The sequence below is a fragment of the Onychostoma macrolepis genome, chromosome 07 (genome assembly GCF_012432095.1).
Source record: "Onychostoma macrolepis isolate SWU-2019 chromosome 07, ASM1243209v1, whole genome shotgun sequence".
NCBI lineage: Eukaryota > Metazoa > Chordata > Actinopteri > Cypriniformes > Cyprinidae > Onychostoma > Onychostoma macrolepis.
In genome coordinates, this window is record NC_081161.1 from 35189381 (window position 1) to 35195380 (window position 6000).

A 6000-nucleotide genomic window follows, 5' to 3' on the forward strand; every position below is an offset into this window, starting at 1 on the left:
ACGAATTACAAATACTCACGTTACAGTAATTAAGTAGTTTTTATCAGTAATTGTACTTTTTTTACTTTTACTTGAGTACATTTTAAGTGATGTATCGGTACTTTTACTCCGCTATTTTCCTCCGTTTGTGGTCGTTACATGCTTATTTTTATTTTATTTTTATCCATCAACGTGATTGGATAGAGAGATAGTAATCGGTCTCCTGACTTTCGTCAAATCAAATTGTGCATAGAAAACTTTAACCGCCAACTGCTGTTTATCATGGCTGCTGGAAGTGCAGTCTTCAAGCATCAATTCAGTCGCATCTCCCTCTAATATGTTAAAGTAAATGTCGGATTGCAGTCACTTGTATAAGTCGTTGTTGCACTTGCTTGTTGAACTTGTTGACTTCTGATGAGTTTGGGCGCGTGATGCGCGCTGTGGAAAACACTGTAAAACGATTTTAAATAATGTACTCAAGTAACGATATATTTGAGTATATAGCCTACTGCATCTGTGTCAGCGCGCGATGTAGTAAAACTGCAGCTTGTTAATAAATTTTTTTTTTTTTTTTTTTGGATCCATTTTATACAATCCGCCTTCATTAAGCAAGTGCACTCGCGCATAAACAATTTTCAAGTTCAACACTTTTTGTTCCATTCAGTTGTGGATGCTGCTGATTCACCGAGACCGCCGCGGTTCAGCAAAGAGACGTGCGTTTGCGCGCGCGCGTGTGTTTGTTTGTATGTGTGTGTTTTCTTTTGATAAAAGTTTCCCCAGAAATACTTCGCTATTTAATGCATTTTTCCTTACAAATTGTATTATCAGTATAACAATTCGAGTAAATGTGTAAAAGGTATGGCATGATGCCATCCTTCTAGAACAATGTGCATTTATGTTAAAATTGTAACATAAATTATCAAGTTTAGTTATTCTTATTTCTTCATTGCAAAACGCTAAAACTGGCACCATTTTGGAGAGAAATGGGCTCTCATTTTAACCTATATCATGGTGTGTGATGCTGAACTATGTGTTTCTAATGGTGTTTGTATTTGCACTGTTCTAAGCATTAATATTTTATGTGCAACAACAGCATGCTGTCTCAGTGGCCTTACACATGATTTTAAATCTATTTTTTCAAACTTTATGATTTAAATGGGAATGATTGTACTTCAACTGAATACTGTTTCTGTGCCGTTTTGATGTATTTTTAAAAATTGGCAGTCAAAACTGCTGGATGATAGATATTCTTCATACTTTATGACAAACAAGATAATGTGAATTACAGAATGTACACCGGTTTTTAAATGTATAAATTGCAGTGTGCAGCGCTTATTATGAGGGGGTAGAATTCACAGCTCAGTACTCACTACTCAATACTCATAAGTACTTTTAAATATACTACTCTTTTACTCTTACTCAAGTAGTTTTTTGGACAAGTACTTTTACTCTACTCGCACTACATTTTTTTGGAAGGCAATGGTACTTTTACTTGAGTATATTTTTTCAGTACTCTTTCCACCACTGCACCACTTGCACAGTTAAAGGGTGTAACAACTGGAAACAGGCTGCTGGAATGAACATGGGTCTCCACAGACAAGTCACTTCAAAAGAACACCTCACCTGCCAAATCATGTGAAAGGAAAGAGAGAGGTGCAGTGACAGTGCCAAAAACATTATACACTCATAAATACTGAACAACTGAAGAGAAACTGGCTCTAGTTTTTCCTCATTCTGATCATTCACAAAAGAGTCCAAATGTCTGGCAACTCATGAAGTGTAATCCTGAGAACTGAATACAAACATAACAACATAAACATAACATCTACCAAACTCTCCTGAGAACAAAGTTGTCAACTTCCTCGGTTTTAGATATATTAAAGATATTAAAGCCTATTAACAAACCTTCAGAAATACACTATGGTTTAAATATTTGGGGTTGGTAAGAATTTTTAATGTTTTTAAATGATGTATCTTAGGCTCACCAAGGCTGCATTTATTTGATGAAAAATACAGCAAAATCATTCAGAAATCATCTAATATGCTGATTTGGTGCTCAAGAATAATTTCTTATTATGCCAGTTGAAAACAGTTCTGCTACTTACTATTTTTGTAAAATCATTTTTCAAGATTCTTTGATGTATAAAAAAACTGCATTTATACAAAATAAAAAAAGAAATAAAACAGAAATAAGTCTTTACAGTCACTTTTCATTAATTGAATGCGTCCTTGCTAAATAATATATATTATTTATTTAAAAACATTCCCACTGACCCCAAAAATTTAAACAGTAAATGTTATGTTTAGTCACAAGTGTGGCAAATGTGAACTCTCTGAATATCAAAATGCCCCCTGTGATTCATCCCAACACAGATGCCGCCCAGGGAAGATAATGGCATATGGGCTATCTTTTGTATTTCCACACCTAAAAAAAAGACAGACTCAGGGGGAAAGGGCCAGAGAAACTCCCCATGCTGTGGCACTGAACCTGGAATGTCTTTAGTCCCCAGGGTGGAACACTGTGACAGGTGGGTTGTTTCTGCAGCTTGTCGCCAGGGCTGTAATCCAGGGACATGGGCACGAGAGTACACCAAGACAAGATCAGATGAAATGAGGGGATGCGAAAGACTGACAGAGAGGAAAAGAGAGAAAAGGGCAGACAGGCAGAAAGGGAATTTTCCCCTGTGAATGCACACAACGGTTTCCCTGCACTGTGCGCATATATTTATCCATGTGTGTTCGGTGCCTGTTTGGACAGCTTTCGTTTTGCATTAAGCAATTAAAGAACACAAAATGATTAAGAGGAGGATCTTCTAATACACATGGTGTTTGTAAAACCAACAAATTAATTTTAACTGGAGCAGATTATTGACATTCTTTATCCCACCATCTATGCCTGCTGGTTGTTAGTAAAAACACACATCCCAAAAATGTGCCAACAAATGCAACAAAACCAACTAAAGTAACAAAAATGCAACCACGATCCCAACCTGAATACTACGCACTACTGTGTTTCATTCACGCTGGTGAGCTATTCCCAGTGGGTACAATCAGATCTGACAGAACACTGACTAAACACGGTCCAGGGCCACACCGACAAAGCCCTAATGCCTTCACCAGGCAGCCAATTCATATTTATGAGAGTAACCCCACAGAGAATCAGAACATTAAACACAAAACCAAAGCCCAGAACACACTCCAGCACAACCTCACATCATCAATTTCTCTCCAGGGTGTTGAATCAGATCAGTTGTCCACATACATAACCTAATGAGATCAGAAAGAAAATTATAAAAGCTGATTCTAGATCAGCTAAGATGTATTATAAATTATCTGGAATCACTATTACCAAGATATATGAACAAAATAAAACCACACCCAGGGATATACATTATTCACACACATACCCTAAAGATAATTTGTAAGCAGAAGTCTTCATGGGTAAACGTATATACTGTAATGGCGAACAGAAGATGTAAGCAAATATGATCGTTGTTCCCTTTTTGTTCCAAAAGTTAAAGAAAGAAAGCCACAGTAGCACTTCCAATGGCTTTCCAAAACAGAAAAAAAAAAAAAAATAGAGAGAGATGGATTATGGTAGTCAGAAGACAGAAAGATAGAAGGATTATTGGAGTATGTCTTACAATAAAATGTTTACCATTTTTGTAACTTACTGTCCAAGTAATATTGTTATAGATAATTATTTTAAAAAACAATAATTTAAATAGCACTGAAATTGTAGAAAAGAGTGATCACAGTCTGTGAGAAGAATCCATTGATTAAATTGGTTACACTTCGATTTGAATCGCCTCATTACAGCATTACATCATTCAATGTGTTAAAAACAGTATCAAAAATCAATACTCTTTTCTATAAAAATAGGATACCGATGAACTCACTTTAATTCTCACAACGACAAATATGGTACAATTATGCTAGATCCAGCACAAATACAAACACACCTTTCTATAATACAACATACTGTTTAGCTCACATTTGTTCCCAAAAGGCAGACTTAATGCAATTTTTGAAAGACGTTAAATGTGGCGCAATTACGCATGCAACTCTGATGTCGGATGATGTCAGTCGTATTGCGTCATTTTATCTTATTATAGGGTCCACTTTTCGAACCTGTTCGCGTCCTCACTCTTTCTCGCGGGCGCGTGCATCTCCAAGTCCCCTTTACGCGTTCCTCAAGCAGCGGGAAGGAAGCAGAAAGGATTCTGGACACATCGCGTCGCAAAATGTCACCACACGATGACAGCAGTCATAAATTCCCAGCTAGGCTCAGATTGGTCCCACTTATTAAACTGACATCATCAATTAATCATCAATTTTAATTAGCTCAAGGCAAATATACGTCTGCAACTACAATGAACGTGACCCGTGCTCATAAATCTGTCTCTACATATCACTGAACCTGACATATAAAACTGGATTTCTTAGAGCAAAGACGCCACATCTAAATGCCACTGGAAGTGGATTCATTTGACACTCTTTGACATTGAAAGCGAATTGCGAATAATTGGGGAAGGACTTGCGTAAGGTCATGACTCTATTTCATGCAAATGTTTGACTTAATGTGTTTATTTCACTTGATTAATAAGATGCGTAATGGATGTGGAGCGATGCGCACAGGAAACACTAAAGTTCTGTTACACATCACAGCGCATTTCAATACAATCTGAGATTCATTTCCAACCACATAATAGCAAAATCACCAGCACTGCTGTCATTATAATAAGATTTCATACCATTTACAACGCATTGTCTTAAACTGCGCACAGGATCATTGCTAAACAAAGAGAAGCCAAATAGCTTAAATCTTCATTATTAAACGTTTAGGAACTCATTCACTTTTCCAGCTCACACTCGTTTTCAGAGATAAGTAACTGTAAACACTTAAATCTGACTTTTATGCACTTTTTAGAGATGAGTCACGCGTAAACGCTTGGGGAAAATACAGTTGTTCAAGAAATACGTAATACTTCGCAATGACACGAAAGATATATATCTACCTAAAACGAATCAGATAAATAGACACAGCTACAAGTGTGTCTTTTCTGGCGTTAAAAAAAGAATATGTTATTTATGATTAACTCACCCATTAAGGAATCGTCTGCCTCCGCTGACCTGCCGGCATTCTCGCGTTCTCTCTCTCTCCTGTTTAATCTACCTTCACTTTCATTGATGACGAATTCCTCAAGAACGCAAGCCTGTGGCAGGACGAGGATCGTGCTCATTCACACTGAAGCGCAGAGAGAGAGAGAGAGAGAGAGAGTGTATGCCTGCAACCAGCCGCATACCAAACAACGCGCGAGGACCCACCGGCTGTCTGGTATGTAATGCAGCTGCGCTCTGGCGCGCGGCCACGGGGAGCAAGGGTGGTGGCCAGCCAGCGTTTATGTGTAACGCATCTCTCAAGACTCGACGCACCGGTTTAATTACTTTAAATGTGCAATTAGTGGACGACTGAGCGCTTTTCTCACCATCCAGAAAATTTAAAGTCACAGACATCGTTTCATAATAAGTCGTCTTACGAAACGACTCTGCATACGGTGGAAATACGGTGCCAAAAGTGAGTTAATAGGCTATATCAGAAGTTTGATTGGCCAGTTTTGTAAATGTGACTACTTCAGAATAGGCAATTATGCGTCTTTAAGTACTATATTAGAAATAAGCATCATCTTTTAATACTGTATGCATATATATATATATATATATATATATATATATATATAAAACATAAAATTGTAACGTGTATAACATTGTAATAAACAAGTAGGGCCATAGGAGATGCTAGACTCTATTATGTCTTTCATCTCAACCCCCCACTAAAATCTGTGATTAACGCTGTCAACACCCTTAAATATCTGTGATTATGTGATCTCTCATCACTTTGCCAAAACCAGACGGCTGCAGTGAGCTATCTGTGGTAATATCACTTTGTATCAACAATTACAGGTCCTTTAATGTTCAAAACCTTTAACAGTGGTTACGTGCAGTATTATTCTTCCCTCC

General features: G+C 37.4%; 1 protein-coding gene across 1 annotated transcript in view; it reads right to left on the bottom strand.

The window, feature by feature from the left end:
- The window catches only part of htr2cl1 (5-hydroxytryptamine (serotonin) receptor 2C, G protein-coupled-like 1), a 101941-nt gene extending 96719 nt beyond the window's left edge, over positions 1–5222 (bottom strand). The window contains exon 1 of the mRNA XM_058783674.1: positions 5084–5222. The gene's annotated coding sequence lies outside the window, so the exon portion shown is untranslated. The remainder of the gene's footprint in view (positions 1–5083) is intronic.
- Positions 5223–6000: the final 778 nt, after the last annotated feature.